The sequence below is a fragment of the Anabas testudineus genome, chromosome 3 (assembly GCF_900324465.2).
Source record: "Anabas testudineus chromosome 3, fAnaTes1.2, whole genome shotgun sequence".
NCBI classification, from domain to species: Eukaryota; Metazoa; Chordata; class Actinopteri; order Anabantiformes; family Anabantidae; genus Anabas; species Anabas testudineus.
Window position 1 is genome coordinate 7,706,503 of NC_046612.1, and position 22,377 is coordinate 7,728,879.

The 22,377-nt window shown below is 42.4% G+C and overlaps 1 protein-coding gene across 3 annotated transcripts in view; it reads left to right on the top strand.

Moving 5' to 3' along the window:
- Positions 1 to 697: 697 nt before the first annotated feature.
- zfhx3 (zinc finger homeobox 3) overlaps positions 698 to 22,377 on the top strand; it is a 130,672-nt gene continuing 108,992 nt past the window's right edge. For all 3 annotated transcript variants that reach the window (XM_026379010.2, XM_026379015.2, XM_026379014.2), the window contains exon 1: positions 698 to 1,116. The gene's annotated coding sequence lies outside the window, so the exon portion shown is untranslated. The remainder of the gene's footprint in view (positions 1,117 to 22,377) is intronic.

The following is a 22,377-nucleotide window of genomic DNA, read 5'->3' on the forward strand; positions in this document are numbered from 1 at the left end:
GGTGCAACTGTACTTGAGAGAAGCTCTGTTCATTGCACATTACAAGTGGAGGCTGCACCGCGGCAGCTTGTGCTGTGCTTAAAGACACTTTTGCACTTGTAGAAATCGCTTTAATCGTACTTTAATTTTTGGGAAATATCCGTTTTTCCCCCTTGTTTGCAAACACAACAAATGTTTGCATAATTTCAAGTTGACTGCGCGCACGAATACTGCAGCTTTATTTCCATTTCATCCCCTTTAGCCGCCGATTATCTGGACTGTTGTGTATTTCACCAAGTTGTAAACGTAACTACAAACTAAGTAGAGAAACACGGTCCGGTGCGCAGCTTGGACGCGACTAAAATGCCAGACTTAGGTCGGGAAGGGTAGAATAAAATAAAGCACGGTGGCTTGTGTACTTTTGGTGGCCGGGGATTGTGTATAAGTTGCGTTTTAAAACGCAAAAAAACGAGACAAAAACGTTTTTTAAAAGTAAAAGGAGAGCGCGGAGGCTCAGCTGCGCCTGTCGCGTCGGGCTTCGCCTGCTCCAGCTTTAACTTTCACTGTCTTCCGTCTAATCAAACTCTTACTTTCCGCTGTTCTTAATTCCATATTTTCAATTCCTGATCATTACTTTCCTCTTTTTTTTTTCGACTTGTATCTATCCATCCCTCCCTCCCTCCTCTTTCTCCCTCCCTCCCTCCCTCTCTCTCCCGAGCTCTCTCCTTTGCTGAATCTTATTGATCCAGAAGGCGGCTAATTAGCCCTTCCCTTCGTGCCTGTGTAATGAAGCACATGCGCACTGAATTAATCACAGCCATTTTTTGCAGGAAACTAATTAGCAGGAATAAAGATCCAAAGAGTTTTTTCTTTTCAATCATCAGATCTCACTTTCACCTCTTCCTCGCTCCCTCTAACACAAGACTCATCGCCTGCTTTGCATCCAAATTATTTTTATATTGCCTTTAACAACTAATAGTACCTACTTCGTTTTTTACACTCCGCAACAACAATGATCTTTCTTTTGCCACCCTAAGCGCAAACTGACCAAAAGGGGACTGCCTTGATGGGATCTTTAGCTAAATCATCTCAATACTGGATTAAAAAGCGAGGATCACAAAGCGGCAGCGAGAAATTGTAAGTTTCAACTTTGCGTTTGTGTCTTTTCCTCTGTTTCCACGATCCTATTCTTTTCGCTGGAGACTTATCTGAATCTCTTTTCCTATGTGTTTGTAGTTTACGTGTAGCGGAGCTGGCTGTTCCCACATTGTGAGAATTGACTAGCGATCACAAGTTCATTTCATGCAAGTAGTTTGGGTTTATTCTCGGTTTTATTTGTATCGTTACCTGTGTTTACATCAGCGATCGTCCTCTCCTCCTCATGAATGGAAGATAAGAAACGGGCAAGACAGCGATCCGCTCCAAGCAGTTGATCGTAGAAAAACACCATTTTCAAACAAATGTGTGCGTTTCGGTGGATCGGGCAAAGGTATAGAGGGCTTATGGTGGTCGAGAAACGTGTTTTGAGGCACAGATGCAATGAGAACAGGGGGCTGTGTGGAGCGGACGAAGGGCAGCGGTAGCTCCACATGAGCGCAGCCCAGGAAAGGAGCTCCAAGTCCAGCCTGTGGGTCCGTGCGCGTCCGGCAGGAGGGAACCGTCTGGTTCGGTGTCTGATTTTGACAGATTTGACACTTGCCACATCCAGTGGGGTTCAGCACCGTCGTGTGCTGCTAAAATCCTCTCCTGGATAAAGACATTTTTGTTGTTCTCCGACACGTCTCTCTGTGAAATGTGCGATCCCTCCGCCCTGTCTCAGCTCCTCTAGCTACACTTTTCCTTTTTCCCCCACTTTGTCCATCTTTTCTTTTTTATTTTTCAGGGCTCTTTGCCTCTTTTGAAGCGTTGTTTTTGAGTCGATTCTCGCTCATTCCCTGACGAAGTCACATGCAAATCGATCGGCGTGTGTGTGTGTGTGTGTGTGTGTGTGTGTGTGTGCGTGCGTGAGGGGTTTGTGTTTACGAGAGTGTGTGTGTGTGTGTGCGTGTGTGTTATGTGAATGTGTTGTGTTGAGAAAAACGGAGCCCCGGGTCTCCTTCATGACAGGAGCGGATCAGCAGGACCTTGTACACGGACAGCCTGAGAGTCTGAGCTGCGTCTCAGAGAGCAGACATGTGGTTTAGGGAGGACATAGCCAGGCTGGATCTGCTGCCTCCAACTACTTGGCTACTGTATCTGACTTTCTAGAGAACATTTTTTCCCCGAGAAACGCTGACCGGAATGAAAACAAAACATTGCCCTGTTAGTCTGACCTTAAGCAGACATAATCATTCCAAAGTTACTGCCGGAAACTTCAAGTATGGTCCAGGCTAAACCTATAGGTCACTGCATGCATTTAGTGCCCACTTAGCCAGTTAACATTTGTAGTTTTTTAAAAGTTAAACCACACAAGATGTCTTTCACATAGGAAAAATAAGATAGGCTGAAAACACAAGCGAGGTTTGCAGAGACACTGTCTGTCTGCAGAAGGGGCCTTTTGCAAAAATCTAGTGGATTCCTGCTTGTTACCAATCTCGCCCCCAAAAAACGATTTGATCGGCAAAAAAAAAAAAAAATACAAGAAACGGAAATGCAGCTGTTGACGTATAGGTGTAATTGCAAGCCGAAAATCCCCAATAAATATGCAGAAAAATAGCGATTACTTTCGGAAGGGATGGCGCTTTGTGGCATCAGAAAAGGCTGCGAGAATTACAAGTGAGTCTGGGATATTTTACGCGACAGAGAGTCGGAAAAAGAGAGTGGAAACGGAGATTTAGCGAGCGAGCAGAGGCACAGATAGGATGTGTGTACCGTAGGGGGAAACAGAAAGGGGGCTGAGAAGCTGTGTGTGTGTGTGTGTGTGTGTGTGTGTGTGTGTGCGTGGGTGGGTAGGTGGTGGTGGTGGGGGGTAGGTCAGACAGCAAGAAACAGGGGGAACAGGGGTCATGGAGTGAGTGCAGAGATTAAAAAAAAGAGAGGAAACCCCCTTGCAAACAGCAAGAGGGATGATGGGGAGAGAAAAGGGTGATGGTGTGTTCTAGGAGCCACATTTGTAGGATTAAGACTTTAGGAGAAACAGAACCATGTTGGTAAAATGTTTAGTAAAATGAAACGTTAAGGCTGTCAGGCAGAGAGAGGGCAGAAAAAGGGGGCTGAGGGGGTTGGGTGGAGGGGTCAGATAGCCATGGGCCATAGAGGAGGAATCATGGGGAGAGGTCAGATAAACAGATTCCTACCTTTCAGACTGGAGAGGAGCAAACGGAAAGAGATTAGCAGTAGGAGCGAGAGGGGAAACAGGCGTTCATACTGCATATTTTTAATCAGTCTTCACACTTGGTTCCTTCCTCTTTTGTGTATTGCTGCATAATTCTTAATGGCAGTATTTTTAGTGTGTGTCTGCAACAGTAATATGTGTGTGTGTGTGTGTGTGTGTGTGTGTTGGGATTGTGGTGATTTATATATGTGAAGGTGTTATTGTGCAGAGGACAGGTAGGCTGCTGTGCCAAAACTGGAGTGATCTCCCTTCCTCCCCTGTCTGACAGTAACACTCCTCTCCTCTTCCTCCTCCTCCCTATCTCCGTCTTCTGTTACAAAACAAAGACAGCAGAAATGTTTACTGTCATCTCACCTGTCTGATTTCCATGTCTTGTCTCATTGTCATATTTATGTTTAATTAGAACTGTTCCTGACAAAGGTATAGGAACGCCACGAGCTTTATTTCGCTGGATTCCATTTCAAATATGTGTTTGTCAGTGTTTGGTGTAGATAACTACAGTATCTAAAGCTCGTCCCTGGCTGTGATACTGGAAATATTTTGTTCATGTCGAAGTGCCACGAGTGATGGTTTCTACCACAGACAGCATTTTAAAAACAGGCCCTTCTTATTTGGAACTCTTTACTTGTGCTCGGCTTTTTCTTTTATTTTGTAAATTTGTTTATTATGGTTAGATTTATATTTAAAAAAAATCTGTTTAAAAAATAAAAACATCAAATTATTTCCTTCACTCAAACCTTTAGGTGCAGTTATGGTATTTACAAAACTGAAGGAATATCGGAATTGGGAAATAGTATGAACTGTATGAGCTACACTCATATGTTTATTCTAATTAATTTGATTTGAATTGATTATTTTAGTTTATTTGGAATCGACTCTTTTGTGCTTTGTTTAAAATCATTCTATATATATGGTTCTAAAAAATAAATTGTAAACATATTATTTTGAAGTGTTTGACAGGTAACGCGTGTGTCACAGATTGTAAAGATTAAAATGCTTCATTTGTGATGGACGTGCTGCACATTTAGTGATTAAACACGATCATGAAGTGCCTACAGTTCCGCTGGCATCAGTGTGTCGCTGCTGGTGTGATTGTTATTCACAATATGAAGAGGAGAGCTGGTGTTGTAATGCTGTGACGTGGTGACAGTTTTTACTGTGGGGATGTGCACTTGCCACTGATCCTCCACAGCAGCAAAACAGTTGTCCACCGTTTGCATAGTCCACATTACTATATATTGGATGACAGGTAAATTCAGAGCATTCAGACGTTGTTTGACTGTGTGAGTGGGAAAAGCACGTCCAGTTGGGGAAATGAGATTAAGTCAGTTGCAGTCGTCAACGATAGGCTTGTTTCATGGTTTCGGGGTAACACATAGAAAGGGGAGACAGCGCCTCTGGCTGTCATAACACCTTCGTCTCCTCTCACTGTGCCTCTGTCCTCTCTCTCGCTTTCTCCTTTTCTCTCCCTCTCTCCTCCCCCCCCGCCCCCCCATCTCATTTTCTATGTGTCTCTGCACATCTCCCTCCTTAACTCCCACTTTTCTGTGCACTGGCACTGTAGGGGAGCTCGCTGCCATGTCCTTGGTCGGAGAGAGCCCTCTTTGGGTGAACAGTAGGCTAAGGCCATACATGGGAGAATCAGCATTTGTGTGCCAGACGCAGTGTGTGCAAAACCACAAAAAGAATTAATTAAGTAATATTATTATATTATTATATTTTTATTATTAACTTTATTTTAATATTATTAATTTCTAGGATATTTTGCATTTAACAGAATTAAACCAAATTGTCACCAGTAAGTTTGAATGAATTCCTTTCTCCTGTTCATGCTATGAAAGGCGAAGCATTATTCATATCAGTGGTTGTACCTTTGTGTGGATGTGGATTCACTGAAATCACAGACGATTGTGAAGTGTCTGTCTGCACCATTAGCTGTATAGACGTGTGCATGAGAGGAGTCGACACAGATGATGGTTTAAATCTTATGTGTGGTTTTGAATATGCAAGCTAGCGTGATGGGGACTAGTTCTTCCAGTTGTCCAGCAGTTGAGGCCAGACCTACATGTCATGCTGTCATAAAACAGGCGGGGGCCGGCATCATGGCTCAGCACAGGGGTGAGCAAAAAAAAAAAAAAAAAGTGGGACGGTAGAGTGGAAGAGATAGCTGTCATGCTCAGGTGTGTGTGTGTGTTTGTGTTTGTGCTGTGCATGAATATTGTACCTGATCCTTAATCCGAGTGTCCAAAGGGGCTCCTCTTTATTCACAGAAGGCACCCCCTTTTCTTTTACCCCCCCCCCGCCTGTCTTCTTTTGAGCTTTTCTTCTTCTTCAATGTCATGCTTTTATCTGTTTGAAGTGAAGTTGGCGGGGATTTTTGTGGTTTGCTCTTTCACAATATGTTATCGTGTTAACAATCTTGGTTAAATCATTGTGGTAGACTAGATTTATGACTGAGAAGATGCGCATGTGTCTCAGCATGTGTGTGTGTGTGTGCGTGCTTAGCCGCTTTCTGATTTGTGTGCATTCTGACATTATGAAAATCTAATTTCTTTCTAATGTGACACATCACGGCCTTGTTATGATGGACTTTTTATGGTCATTATTTCTATTAATTTTGGGATGTTTCTAAATCTAAGTTAGCGTTCATATTCAGACGAATCACAGAAGACTTATGTTGTGATAACACAGCAGCGTTCAGATTATCTGAGAATAGAGGGGGACGGGAAGAAGGAGAAAAAACATTTTCCATCCAGCGTGTAAAAGCAAAGTATAGGTTCTAATTTTATTTTTGTACTTCCTCCCCTTTCTGTTAACACAAACTAGTCATAGTATAGTGTGCAGTAAAATGTGATATAAATTTGTATTTTATTTCTACCAATAAATTAATGCTGTTGCCATAATAGAGGAGGTTATAGTGAGTGTGGATCAGTATCCTCTATTAGAATCTCAATATTGCTTCTGTAATGAATGTACAACATCAGTTTTGTAGCAAACAAGGCTGCTTGTTAGATATCAGCATTGAAACACTGATGGTTTATTTCTGGGTTGCTGTAACCACTGAGAGTAGAAGACCTGTGTGATGTATGCCTGTCCAAGCATGGCAGCATTGTAAAGGCTGAGTGTGTGTGTGTGTGTGTGTGTGTTTGAATGTGTGTGTGTGCGTAGCATAGCGGCTACGACTGACTGTGTATGTATCCTATTTGGGGCAGCAGCAGTTAGCTCTCGTGTGCAGGCTTGGGAGGAACAACGGTATCTGTCTCTCTATAAGCTACATATGCCTACACGCGGGCAAGGCAGGGATGACAGGGACCAGTCCAAGGGCTGCAAAACTGAACTGAGTTGCACCCCAGCCCCCATAGGCCCACCCCTCTGTTGGACCCTGGAGGCCAGCATTCCACCCTCCGCACTGGCGCTTATCATCACAAAGGACAGAATGCATAAAACATGGAGGACGCTTAGACAGAGGCGGCCCAGGTCGCCTTTCTCTCCCCACACTGAGCCCTGGAACAATACATGGGCCCTCTGGCCTGTGACTCTGACGACACACACGCCGTCTTTTTATCCTCCCCTATTTCTTTGTCATCCTCTTCCTCTTCCTCTGTGTTGCTGTGTCCACCGAGTGATAGCTGCCCTCACATTGTTTATCTGTGTCTGTGAAATCTACATTGTGTAACTGAAACATAAGTGTGTGGATGTGTGTTTGAGGGGAGAGAGAGAATGACAGGTTTAAAATATTGACAGTGCATCAGCTGCGTAGCTCCAGCTCTCATTTTCTGCTGTATCTATTGTATTACACATTTTTAAAAATCAAATTTCAATTAGTTTTAAATAATAAAAACGTCTATTCACCAACTGACACAGATGTTAAACAATAGAAATAATTTTTTCTTTATATGAAAAAATTACATTTTGATAAAAGCAATCCTGTTTTATTGTAGTCAGGTTATCTGTGTTTCACACCATCAGCATGCAATTTTTCCTCATCATTAATTTAAGACCACGTCATGTAATGATGTGGTGATGATGATGATGATGATGATAGCTAGTACCAAAAACAGTGTGCATCTTTGTACAGTCAATCTTCCCGGCTCTTGTGTCAGTCAGTGGACTGTGGGTGATTTGAAAGTCTAGATAAAGAGCTATGTGAAAATGATATTAACATTATGCTGCTATGGACTCCATATTCCTGCCAGTCATGCTTAGTATTAACAGTGAGGCATTTCTTTCTTTATACTCGTTTATACCTGTCAATTTCTTTGTTTTGTGTCAGTAAAAGCTCAGAAATTTCATTTCTGTGTATGCAATAGCAAACAGTAGTAGGATGAGAGGGCTTTTGTCTGCATCTGTCTACACGTGTGTCTGATAGCTGGGCTGTAGGAATGTACTGCTAGGATGTGCTGGACCCCAGCAGGTCTATGGCACTTCCTCTCTGTGTACCTCGCAGCTTATCCTCCTCAGGATTATAGAGAGAAGAAAAGAAAAGCGATGGCAAGAGCACCCTTTCCCTCTCACACCCGTTTCCCCTATTTTTACAATTCACACACACACACACACACACGAAAATCTCCACAAAAAGTTTAATTCACTTGCAAATGTGTAGTAGCCCGTCCATGTTCCCAGTGGAGGAGAGAGAGAGAAAGAGAGAGAAGGGAAGGGAGGGGCAGAGATGGTAAGACACGGAGAGCAGGCTGCAGTGTATTTTAGTGTGAGGCAGGGCTGAGGTGAAGCTGCCGACTGCTTCTTCCTGAGCAGGAAAAGCAGTCGATCCCATCTGCCCATTTATATATCCTTATGGGGTTTGTGCTGGTATCATTTTTACTGTTCAACTAGCTAAAGGAGAATTATTGTCATACATTAAGTAGCATGAGTGGTGACCCGGTATTTGTTATTTGCCAGGCTTCTCCTGAGGTGGCCTGGTGTTGTTCGCTCAGTGCCCCAGGCGACTGATCTGCCAGTAGTGAAGGGGTTAAGAAGCAGGGATAGCCCTCTTTTGTCTCTGCGGCCCTCTTTGCTATTGTTGTTGTGGAATTGAGCTTGGTGCACCTCACTTGACCACAGCAAAGCAATAAAATGGCCTCTAAGTGCTGTAGCCGCCGTAGTCCTCTGATGTCAGCTCTCCTCCAGCTTCTGCTGCTATTTTTTTTTCTACCAACACATAGCCATGTGTCTGTGTGCAATGTATGGTATGTGCATACACTGTACAGTACATGGTCATGTTCTTGTAGTAGCTGGTTAACCTTTCAATTGTTTACTGATACCGAGATGTGTATATGTATGTGATATGTGTCATATGTTGGAAAATCCTGAACAATATTTAGATTTTATTTTGATATGTGTTGGTTCATTTGATCAGGAATATATTATAAATATTATAATGTAATATAATGTAGATTGTGAAGTACTTAGCACCTGCAGTGTGAGAAACTGTTCTGAAAGGGACATTAAAGATACACACATTTTATATTTTCGGTGTTGTGTGAAAATTATTAATCTATATATATCTTAATTTGAGCGTTACATTCAGCTGAATTGTAATAATAATTAGTTTTTTTAATACTCTTTGTGCTTACTTCGGTAAATGCCAGTAAATATCTAGGCCGATGTGACACTACGACCTAATAGTCATTATCAAATCGAACAAAGGGGGTCTGCTTCTATAGCTGCTGAATGAGTAACAGTTGGGGTTAGATACCTCTGTTTCATAGCTATTCACTGTTGTATTATTTTACAGGTTGTTCAGTTTCATCACCATCAGTGGTACAAATATTGTTCATCTTAATTTTATATTTCAGTTTGATAATCTATTTTTATACCATATAGTGTTAGTGGTATTATGTTTGATTGCACAGATAATTGTTTATAGCACAGTCCCACCGCTGCAGACATTGTAATTAAAAAGAAGATATACTGCATGTGTGTCTGTCGCCATCCCATCTCCTCTCGTCAAATAAGCATCTTGCTGTTCTACTGAGCATGTCTGTGGATTTATGAAAGATTTCTGATTGGTTGAGTTATAATTGGCACTGTCCCAAGTGTAAACCATTTATGCCAGGTGTCATACAGACCGTATTAAATGTTGCACCAAACTGCAATTAAACCAACATTTCCTCAAAGCCACAATATTACACCTCTGCATTATTCTGAAGGGTGGCTCCGTCTTGTGTGCCTTTGCCTCACTCGTCTCCTCTCCTGCTCTCCTCCTCCTGAAACACGTGTGATTTTTCTCTCTGGGTCTCACCGTACCTAAAACAAATGCTCTTTCTCATTTTCCTTGTGTTAAATGAGCAAACATAAGGACCTTGGTGCCTCATAATAAATTGATTAGAGAGAAGCAGACTCCCACACAGCAACACCAAAAACTATAGATGTACACTGTGTGCATGTGTGTTTAGCCTGAGGAGGAGGAGACATACTCTCCTCTTCTCCCTAATACACCAACATAGCAAAAAAAAAAAAATTATATTTATCCAAGTTAATGACAGTTCTATCTGCTGGTCCTCATGCTCCCACCTCTCTGGCAGGCTATGCTCTAACCACTCTTATATGCCCACTGGCTGATGTCTCATGACAGCGACAATGCTGTGGCGTTTACATATTCGACACAGAGCCCTCTGTGACTGTTTGGTTTTCATTCTGACGTTCAGTGCCACAGAGCAGAGATTTGGTCCAGGCTGGAGGGGGTGGGGCAGGTCTCATGGGGCTGACACAGAGCTAGACGGCCGTGAAAGACTGGTGACCTCGGCTTTGTGACGTCATTTGCCTCGTCTGGTCACCATGGCATTCATTTTACCTTCTGTTTAATAAATGAAGATAGGGGCTTAGGCTAGTTTATGCAGCCATTGGTGACGTTCAGGTGAATTTGGATGCCACAGTACATGAAGAAGAAAGCATTACTACCGATTTATGATGATGACATGAATCTAATCCTATTTTAATCTGTTATGTTTTCATCTGCTGTATATCTGCAAGTCTGTAACCCGTCGGTTTAGGCTTAATTAAAGGTGACATTTTCGTCTTTTTTTGTAGCAGGGTTCAGCCTTTGACTTTTCCGCTTCACTCAGGTGGCAACAAATAGCAAGCGAGCATTGTTGTGTGAAGCTGTAAAACAAAACACACCCTGACCACATATAGGAAGTCAGCCTGAGGTAAGAGCTAGGCTCAAAACGGATACTGACTGTTACAACAGTTTTTCTCCCCTTTACACGCCAAGTCCCAGTTCTTTAACAAGAATGCTGTGCTTTTCATCTCTTCTGCTGCTCTCTGCCTCAAAGCTATGGTTAAGCATTTTTCCCCCAGAGCCACTGTAAATCATGCACATTTGATATATGATATAAAAATTGCCTCATAGATGAGGTATAATCCGGGCAGCATATCTTCTGTAGATTCAGTGTTGTCCTCACCTACTGAGGTGAGATATGTATCTGTATCAGGAGGAGGGTGGCTGTAAAATAGGCTCCTCTCACTGACTGCTTTTTGTTGGAGCCAGGTGTTTCCTCATGTTGGATCATGCTCTGATGAGGAACAACAGGCCACATGGCAGGTGAGAACCACGTTTTAAAGCTAGCAGATAGCTAATTTGAAGCAGAGTAGACTGGTAAATTTACTCTCTGGGCTGAGTATTAACACAGGAAGTAGCTCTTGTATGGTGCAGGAGCTCTGTGGATGTCCTCTTTCCCAGCACCAGGAGCAGGACAAGTGTGTCGATGGCACAGCCTTTGTTTACACAGGAGAGAATATGGGCTTGGAGGAAGGAGGGGGAAAAAAGAGGCAGTGGTCAGGGCAGGGAGAGAGAGAGAGGACACAGACAGCAGTCTCATCACTTCCTTCCTTTCTGTAGTTTTCTATTTTTTTCTCATGAATCACCATTGTCAACAGCAGACAGAAGAGGAAGTGTAGAATGGAGGCACGAGTATTAAAAACATTTTGCATAAGAATAATGCACGAAAACTCAGAACTGCAGAAGGTGTAAAAGCGGTTGGGTGTTTGCTACTTAATGTTGTGTAAATGTAGTCTGTGCCTCTGTCTGTAATCTGCCAGCTTGGTCTACCATGCTACGGCTACATCACTTCTCTTTTTTTTCTGGCAGACAGGGAACATAAAACAAACGTGTATGCTTTGACCCTGAGAGAGAACACTTATTTCTCACACTCTGTTGACCTTTGACTTCCTTGGGACAGCTCTGTGCGTGTTCTTGCATGTGTGCAGATGTGGATGGATATGAGACCGTACATAGGGGTGGGTGTGTGTGTATGTACTTTCCTGTCTTCCCCATCAAAATTTCTATATAGCAAAAACAGCACCCTGACACCTGCACCCTGTGTATTGTTGAGCGTCAATCCTGTGGTCAGGGCAAAATGTACTTTCACATGACAGATGGCTGTGTGGGCCTTCAACAGGAAGCCTGGCTACACTGTTTCACAATCTTTCTAGAAACAAGAACCGAGTACCCACACTTTGGTGTGCTACCCACATTTTGTGTAATGGATGCCAACTTGCCTGTAGTAGGCACAATCACAAGGCAGAGGGAGGCGGTACCCTGACATAAGTGGACCCCTGAGACCTCCTGGAGGGGTAGAGGTGTGGCAAACGTCTGTTTTGGGCATGGCTTGTGTCAGAGTGTTTAGCGTTTGCCTGTGAGGGCATTTATATGCAAATGCTAAACAACCTATTGGGGTGGCTAATTACAGCAGCTCTTTTGTGTGTGCCAGGCAGTGAGAAGCAGGGAGTTTCTATCACACCAGGCCTGGACTTCCCCTGCTTGTTTACTCATTGTCTTTCCTTATTACCCCCTCATTGACACTCCCCTTTTGTGTGGCTGTGCCGTTTGCCTGCATGCTGGCTCCTCCCCTTGTGGTGCTGGAGTTAATGTAGTAGATTAAAGAGGCAGCACTCTGGCCCTGTTTACTTCCTCTTTTATCTGGTGACCCAGCTCTGCTTTACTCTAGCCATCCCTCGTCTCTGTAGCTCTGGTCTAGCCACCACCCATTCAGGAAGGATCCAGCCTCATAGTACTCTCTCTCACTCCAGCAACTAATGCTCAGCTAATTACTTTGGGTGATAAAAATGCATTTAGGTCAGGTTCTAATGCAATGCAAATTTATGAGTAGGGAAGCAAATATTAACTTGTGGAGTCACTGATAGTTATTGGCTGGGGACAAAGGTACACCTTCCTTAACTGTCAAATTTGAAGGTTTTTTACGTGTCTTTGGTGTCGCTGTCTGTTTTTATCTTTGTTGTCAAGGATCTAAGGACAATGACAGCAGGATGCTTTGAAAATCTTCCAGCTATATGGCTTCCTTTATAAAGACATACCTACTGTTAGACAACATTATGGTGAAGGCTGCATACTCAGCTCTGTGTTTCTCATTGTATAGAGTCTAAAATACAAACATAAGTTTTTCTTCCTCTTCCTGTCCTCTTCCTTCCACCCCCTGATGTTAAAAGGTGTGAATACTGTGTTTCATAATTAAAGAAGAATATTATTGCTATTGCAACTGAGGAAACTAATAAATTAGTAACACTGTTAGTGTGTGTGTGTGTTTAGTTGTTTCTCTTTTTGCACAGTTATTTTTGCCCTCACAGATGATTTGGTCTAGTTCTTCTTTTATTCTATGTACATTGAATTTCCACTGTAGCAATGCTTGCTTTATTTAACAAGATTGTATTTGTAGAAGAGTCTCAACATAAGTGTGCCGGTTTGTCTTACTATTCATTTACTCTTCTATTTTCTAAAAAATCGCTGCTGAATACACAAACATATAAAACTGGCCTTGCCGCATTCCTGTGAAATTATTTGTCTTGTGCTAAAACAAAGAGAGCAAAAGCCCTCCTTTAGAGTTGCCTCTCACTTCATTTTACCACTTAAGTTTCAATGTTTGTTCCATGGTTTGCCACCACTTGTGCCCCGTACTATGCCAATTACGCCACCACTTTCATGTATTCTCCCTCTGATATACGCATACCCTGACACACACTTCTACATACACACAGGGAGACTTGGCAGGCCCAGGAAGCCAGGCTGGATCAAAGGCAATGTGTGAGGGAGTCAGGGAACCTCGTAGAAAACAGCTGCCCCTTGCTGTCTCTGCCTCTCACCCTGGCCTGACAGCAGCCAGAAATATGAGGCCTCTCCAGACCTCTGTCCTGGGAAAAAAGGACAGGACAGCACACATACACTGAGAAAAGCTTTTGTCTCTGCTCCCTCTTTCACTCTCCCTCGCTCACTCAAACATACAAAGACGAAAGAAAGCCGTTTGTCTATGCTCATTCACTCATTCAGTCAGTCACAAATAGAAATCTTTGTTTCACATATACACTCCCTCTGCCACCCTCACAAAACCATTAAATTATCCCATGCTTGATTTCTTTTTATTGTCTGTTTGTTAAACTCTTTCATTAGCTGTTTTAGTCAATTTGGTGCAATTTGTCTGTCAATCTTACTCTGCATTTTCCTTTCTGTCCACTTTTCTCCTACCCTCAACATTGTGCCTGCTCCCTCTGTGAACTAGGCCTTCCTCCACACTGTCTGAGAGTGCTTTTCTTCTCCCATACTCTTGTCTCCACCTTTTCTCGCCACATGTCTGGGATTTCTCTCCCTCCGCTCGGCTTCTCTGGTGTGTTCAAACTCTGACAGAGTTGAGAAAGGCATTCAGCTCCCTAATCCGGGCTCCCTCTATCAGGAATGCTAATACGTGTGATTGTGTGACCCGCTGAAGCCCAGCAACATCTGCAGAAGCCTATGGTGAGCCCCCCCCCCCCCCCCCCCCCCCTGCCCCCTGCTTTTGAGCGTTCACTCGCTGCCATTATTTCATTGTTTCACTTCACGCCTGTGACTGGGCAGTGCAGTTAACCCTCTGCTGGGCAGGCCGGGCTAGCTGTAGTCCTGCAAACAGGACCAGAGAGGTCCTGAGGAGGGGTATATGGGTTTGGGACAGCCCTTTCCCAGGAACTGCCTCCCTGCCTGTCCATCTGGACCCCTACACACATACACACAACTCTTCACACAGCTTATGTATATGTTCTACTTGCAGTGAGTGCCTGTATCTGTTCATGTGTTGGGACGACATGCAGCTCAGTTGGTAGAGCAGTCCAAACAACAGTTTCTCCAAGGGGATCGATAAACTATCTCATTATTATTATTATATAGGCTGTTTAAAAGTATTGTCACTTGTGAGTTAAGGCATAATTACAAGAATTACTATCTGTGTCTCACTGTTGGACCTTTTGCATTAGTACATTTTGCCTTTATGAAACATCAGGCAAAGGAAACTTGCTCTTGCTAGGATGAGATCTGAAAGGACTGTGGTGTTAGCCAATGAAATCCTGTTATTAAATTTTCACCCACCCTTTTGCCAGGTATTGGAGTTGAAAGAAATTATTGTTAGGGTAGTGTCTGTTTTCAGAAAGATGAATTACTGGTAAAGCACAACTGACAAAGTGAATCTTTGTCAGGCTGGAGTGCTGCTGATTGAATTACCCTTCTCCTCAGTCCTGGCTATACTGCTGCATATGTATTCAAGATACACCATACTATAGAGGAGCAAAGGAGTAGATTGGATTTCTATGTGCTTCAATCACATCCTAACATTAAGCTATTAAAGCTTCAGGATTGTTAGACCTGTCAGAATCCAGCTCATGTAATCTGTTTTTGCTGGATTCCAATATCGCACACATTTTAGTTTCAGGCAAACATAAGGGCTTCATAGATTAGAAGAAAATCCCAGCAAAACTAATATTTTATAGTTGCATTGTACAATATACCAAGTGAGATCAAGTGATCACCTGTTGGTTTTCACTAGAGATCTCTACTCACCTGTCTCAGTAGTTATTTATTAATTCCAGGGATTAAAGAAGCAGCTAACCTTTGGCAGTAGGTGGATTGAATATGAACATGTTCAACACAGTAGCAGCATTCCACTTGTTTTGCGCAACCATAAGCCTAAAACAACTGTAGTAGTAAATTAATTTGAACCTGTGCAGTAGCCCACACAAAATAAAAGGTTCTAATTATCTGGATCTCAGCTAATCGAGTTTGTTTGTTAGATATGGGTAGATGCATGTTTGCAGTTTGTCCCCACAAACCCAGAAATGCATTTACACAAGCAGAGAGTGAGTTTTGTATCCATCTGCAATGTACGTGGTAACCACAAGGGATCCACATTCAGAGACCATGTGTCATCTCTAGTGCTGGAAAATACACGCACACACATTCTGTTAATGTTAGAACAATAATTTTGTCCATTGTTATCAAAACCATGATTAATCATTACATTTTTGCAAAGCAGGGGAAGTGTTACCATGGGGACATAAAATGATCCATGCTGCTTTGCATATCAACAGAAAGGTTTAAATTGCTGTACAACTCTGGGTGGTGTCTAGAGTTGCTACAGACCAAAGTAGCTTTAACGAGATATTCACTATTTAGTTTTTTTATATTTGGGTGTTCTCTTTGTTTGTAGTATTTGTTGTGTGCTAAAACACATTGTTTGGCATTTCAGCATGAAGATCTCTGCATAACTTTTGTATTCCACATCTCAAAAGCATGTCCCAATGCAAAACCATAACTGTGCAAAACCTTTATTTTCTAATGTCTAATTTTAGTGGCTATTGTGTTTATCTTGATGTGCAAGACCTTACATAAAAGACAGACGATTAACCACTGGCTAGCACTTAATTGCCAGAAACGAGGAAATTACAGTTTTATCAGCATGTGAAATGCTAAACAGACTTCCTTGGACATATAAAAAATAAAATGTTTGATAATAATCATATACCATAATGTTTGGAAAAGGATGTTAGTCCTTTGTAAGACAAATGAGTAAGTCCAACAAGTATGTTAACAACTAATTTAGAAATATTCTGGCGCCACTATGTCTAATTAGTATATGCACAGAGAATATGCAAAAAATGAGGAACTGTCTGCCACCTCTCAACTTCTCTACGACTAATCAACAAAACGTTCGACCTGCAGTTCAGTACAGAGGAGACACTCATGTTTCTCCTCTGTGTTAAACTTTGATTCATGGCTTCTCAAATTAAAACTTCAAGATAGATCCATGTGCGTTTTAGTTTGATATTCTTCCCCACCATTCTGTGTCATAAAAGTTTTGCTTGTTCCCTGCAAAAACGATTTAAAGTGAATATGAGCCATAGGGGAATATAAGTGGTTCTAGCATTCCAGTTCCCATGATGGCTCATTGAAACTGGGGACTGAAGGATGTCTTCCATTTTTAAGATCAAACTTCAAGCCATAACAGGCCTTCCTAGGCATCATTTCCATCTACAACAACACATTGCTCTGGAATGATCATCTACTGTGTTATGTACACACTCTCTGACATTGTTTTTAATCTGTACGTTCTAGATACGTTCTGTCTTCCCAATATAAGATATAAATGTTTGATTGAAATAACTGCTCTCCCATTCCTTTGTTTACAGACATGTTTCAGGGTTTCAAGACAGTTTAAAAGGAATGGGCTCTATAGAGCCAAATTGGATCTTGGTATGTAAATACTGCTCTGATGTTTAATGAGAAACAAAGTTAGCTAATTATAGCAGCTCTGAGAAACATGAGGAGGACAGTGGGAAATGTTTCCATCACTCCCTAGCTCTATAGATTACTGCCTAATTGCCTCAATCGAATCAGGCGGAGACATTAGCCAGAGAGGCAGAGAGTGAGAGAGAAACATGGGGATGGGGCTGATTACACATATCCGTCGGTGGCTCTTTAGATAATCCAGCAGAGGACCAGCAAGACGGGCTCTCTGACATGGTATGAGCCTGTCTGTCTTCTTTAGTCTGCATGTCTCCCATGTTCTGCTCCCCTCCCCCAGTGCAGTTATGAAGGTGAGGATAGCAGGGTACTGTATTCTCTCCTGCCACGCCAGCCAGCTGCAGAGGTGATTCATACTCCCATGCGGAAGTTTTTCAACTATAATTACATGTAATTCTGACACATGTTTATGCCTGATTTTACCAGACAGCTTCTCCACTAATGATAAAGTAGGACATAACATCCTTCCAAACATTTGTTACAACAATATTTTTCTACCATATTATTGGATGTTGTAATTTTAAGTACTAGGTGGAAAACATGCATTGCTAGTTTGGCTGACCTGTTGAGAAGTTGGAAAAACAGGTTCTACCCTATTAAAACAAATACAGAGATATTATGTTATTTGTTAAATATCTAGAAAGTATTTTTAAGAATATCCTGATGCTGGGAAAACCAGCTTGTCTTTCCTTTTGTTCGTTTATGTCTCAATAGAAAAGGTGATGATAGTAAAAACTGTCTTGTTTATCTTATTTTTTGTTAATTCCTCTAATTCCTGTTAATGGTGGTGCAGGAATAAAAAGGAGACTTTTTTATGTTGCTGTTAAATGTCCTGCTTGTTTTGTAGTCAAGATTGGGGGAATAAAAAGCTCCATTGGATCTGTTTCATTCTCACAGCGCAGTGATATTGAGGTCAGCTGTCCAAAACGATCTCATGTTAAGGAATCGGCAAGTCAGCAGGGTCAGAGCAGAACCGCCATGACGACACTTTCTCCACGGTGATAAAGCTGCCCTCCTTTCCCTCCCCTTCACTTCCTCTGTATGGGAAGAAAGGAGAGGAGTCTGAACAGTATCTGTGCCCCTTTTGTCTTTGTCCTCTCACAGATCCAGACTTGGAAATCAGGTGAAGATGGTCTTAGTTAACATTAATTTGACCTTTACAGTTCTGAAGATTCAGAGCTGCATGGCTAACCGTTCCATCTTCTTTAATCCTAAACAAACATCTGAACTGCTGGAAATAGCCAACAGAAAATAGCTGTTTCCTGGATGTCCTATCGGTGTAAGTGATTGTCTGAACAGTTCTTCCTTCATTTTCCTAGGCACGATGCCATCACGGAGAAGGGTGTAGGAACTGTACGTCCTGGTGGATTCCTTTTTAACAATTCCGCCGGGAACGAGGAACTGTATCTAGATAACAGCGCTTATGCAGAAAGGTCCGGAAGTGGGAGGTCTCACTGCTCCAGACATTTAGCATGGGCACTTTGGGTGTGAATATTTGCAAAGTCATGAGGGAATGAGTGAACTCAGCATTTTGCAGGGATGTTACTGCTCATTCTCAATGGCAAGAAAAGTATATGAACCTTTTGGAATTTCATGATTTTCTACAGTAATTAGTCATAATATGTGATGTGATCGTCTCGTGTGTGTCTCTCTTCAAGCTGTTTCATAGCATCTCTTTTTGGTTGAGGTTTAGGCTCTGACTTGGACACTCCATTTATTTATACTCTTGACTCAGATGAAGATCAGTTCAAATTTTATGACAAATTAATGCAGACGAATGCAAAAGGTTCACATACTTTTTCTTGCCACTGTACGTTCCACCATTGGGTTCAGTGTTGGTATTCTTAGCTGTATGAATCAAACACACACAGTTGGCTTCTCAAAGCAGAGTTTTGAAGGCGTGTTTTGTTGCTCTTCAGGTCATGTTCACCCATTTCAAGTGACTGTAAATAGACTGCTGCTCAGACCTCTTTTATGTCCTAAAATCAGTCACATATAACCCCAGTCTTTCACTTTCTCACTCCCGCACTACTTTCTCTCTGTCTCTCTCTCTCTCTCAGACACACATGTTCCTATAATTTATGGCTGCCGGGTCCTTGATCAATTGATAGCAGGGAATCCTTTGGTAAATAGAGTTTTAGACACATTGCCAATAGACCTGGGCTATTGATTGGAGTGTAAATTAAAAACTTAATCAGGTCTGAGATAAGATTTCTCTCCGCCCCAAGCAAATTACAGGGCTGACTTGGAGACATAAAGGCAGGCCAGTGGGCAGATGAGCACTGCCCCTTCATGGGTGCTAAATCTGGCCATGATTCTATGTCTTCTCGTGTCACTGGTGGTGTCACTCCACCTCTTCTACGTTCTCTTTCGTCTGGTGGACTACACCATGAAGAGTTTTATTGCTGACTTAATACATGAATGCGTTTCTCGTAGACGTTAGTTAGAACAAGAGCAGCTCAGAGTAAAAGAGTTTGAAGTATTTGGTGGACATACTTATCCAATATGTCTTATTGTTCCATGATGCACTTTGAGTATGGCTGACCCAAGTGGGAAGTAGTTTTATTTCTTTATCATTTTGTTCTGTTTAGCAGTTTGTCTTGTTCAGGCTTGTCAATACCCCCCTCGCTTCCCCATCCCATTCGCTTTCTCACTGTGTGTTTAATCACTTACTTTCATTGCTGGCTGTGATAAAAGATGTAAATCATTACACCCGGCTTTTATTTCTTCAATAATATTCTCATCTTGTTGAGGTCATTTTACGCCACAATAAATTCATGCACATTCATACTCACATGCAGTGTTGTCTATATTTTATATGTATTAAGACAATCCTTGGGATTGCACATTGATCAGTATATGGATTTCCACAGTAATTGCTGAGGGAAATTTTCTCTGTCTCTACTCTTCTTCATTATTAATATTGGGAAATGGGTATACATTCAAAATGTCTGAGTATAATTTCATCTTAAAATAACGAGAGCACTTTTAATTCATGCCAGTTAATACAGAGGAGCATGCATATGTGAACAGGGCTTTCTTCAGGTTTCACAGATAAGACTCACTCACTAAGGATCCCAGCATAGGTGCCTCACAAGTATCTGCCTGGATCTTTTAGCCTGTAATTAAAACATACACTTTTTGTGTCATTCAGAGCAGTATTCGGCTTCTCTGAGGGATTATAGCACTTCCTATTATCTCTGCATATAGTCCTCAATACCGAAGCCTTAGAAATGACATTGACCCGGAGAGAGAGAGAGACAGACAGCGAGAGAGGAAGATGATGAGGAGGTCACAAGTCCATTAGCAGATAACTGTAAATATACAAAAATTCAAAAAAGTGCAGCATCCCTGAGGACTGATACATTGTGGTGAATATATGGACATTATTTTGGCTTTGTGAAGTGCTGGGTAAGTGTTAGAGGTCCCCAAAAGAGCCATGCAACCAAACAATTCAGTGGCTACATAATGGTGGCCAACCTTTCTCTTTGTCTAGTTGTGGGGGAGGCTGAGACCATCAGTAATAGGCTTTTTGCCTGATAAGCCCGGAAAATACTCGTTTAGTTAGTGAAAGTGCAGAGGGATCCTGGCCTGATAAACCCGCTGTTTCCTTCTGTAATACCCAACAGCTAAAATCAATAGTTGGGATAATTCTCCTGCTAGTCGTCCAGTCTCCTTTATCTGCAGGTTTCTTCAACCCGTGTACTTGGGGGTGGTGGGTAGCTGGAGTATGCCTGTGTATATATTAGAGGTTACGTGTCTATACTCAAACTTACATATAACTTAGCCGCCATTTGCAGGAATGCCCAAATGTTTATCTTAAACCTGAGATATTGTTACTTCATTTTGGCAGCTCCCTGGAAGGCAAGCATCATATTAAATGTATTGGTGTAAGGGTCCTCCTCATGTGGGTCCAACTCTTGGCAATCGGCTCAGGTGTTGTCTCAGGTGAGTGCATGTATAAATCTGGTGGGAGGAAGTGGCTGTCAGCACTAATTCAGCCCAGCTAAGAGCACTGTGCTCTGTCAACACAAGCTCTATGTTCTGACACACGTGCTTGATTAGGCTTCGAAATACAGCTCAGGTAGCACCTGTGCCACAGCTGCAGGATCGAAGAGTTCTGCCGAGAGGTCTGTCGTATATTTAGGGTTGGAAATGCTTGAGGTTCATGACCCTGATGAAGGGATTATGGTAATAAATGCAAGTTTGTACAGTGCATACGTATTATTTTTTTTTACTCCAAGGTGTTTTCATACACCTTGCTATGAGTTTAAGTTGTGCCAGTCTGCCTGATCCGCCATAGTTAAGAATACTAAATTCCTCCTATACTACTCTGTCCCACTGCCCATGATATCGTTTTTGCTGACAGGCTCTCCCAGAGTCTGTTTCCATGTAATCTTTCAGGCGATCGCAGCACTGCTGTAAAATACGGCCTCAGGTGTTAGTAGGCAGGGTTAGCCTGCGACATCGTTACCTAAAGTGCAGTGTATTAAAAAGCAGTCAGGGCCCTGGATCACAGTATATCACAAGGGAAAGGCAGCGATAAGGCCTGCCTGCTACCCACAGATCAATGAAGGTTACTGACATCATATCACAAAGTGAAAGCGAGTGCTGCACCCCTAGCTATTTATCAGCAGTGGATCGGACATGAAAGGGGTGGAGGACAAGACAGGATAGCACTTATCCCCCTTGTTGGGGCTCATGCCCTGATTCCTACTTTTTCATCATATCGCTGACTAACTCACGTATGGGAGTAGATTGACGCTGACAACTTGTTTCTGATATTCAGCACAGGCAGCCACACAAGACTTCTCTCCAGTGACTTCTGCGTCTCTTTCACTTCTTTCCTCTCTACTTCTGTATACCTGTGTATGAGAATGCACATTCATTGCATCCATTAATCCAAACTGTTTACTTGACAGTTGTAATTGGGAGAACTGTATTGGGTCTGCATCATTATTCCAGTTTTCTTCCTGGAATATGCAGCTACCTGAGGCACCACAGGCCCATGGATTTTAATTATTGTATGATAGGTTAGAAATGTCAGCACTGACATGAGATAGTTTTAACCACCGTACACTTATCTGTATCTCCTTTTTCTTCTTCTCTTTACTTTTCCACAGCTTTATCGGTTTATTGCATTATATATCATAAAGTCCCTCTTCTGCTCACTTATGTCTGCATTAGTGTGCTAGTATTGAGCTGTGTGTATGCGCAAATGCACTTAAGCATGTCCATGTGTAGGAGATCATGCTTACAGGTACTGTATGAGTTCCATTTATCAGCTGCCTGGGGCACAATGTGGAGGATTTCCCCCAATGGGTTAGTGTGTAACTGCTCTGTCAATACATGCTTGTCAAGGCTGGGAGAGTGTGGGGGGAAAAAAGGCCCCTCACTCCAACGCACTGAAGCCACTTATTGAGCAGCCAATAGCTATTTACCTCTTGACGGTGGCAGGCAGAGAGGGGGCCCAGCCCGGCAGCGGGGACTGTGTGGCTCACTCCCTGCTCCCAGGACTTCACCGCTACTA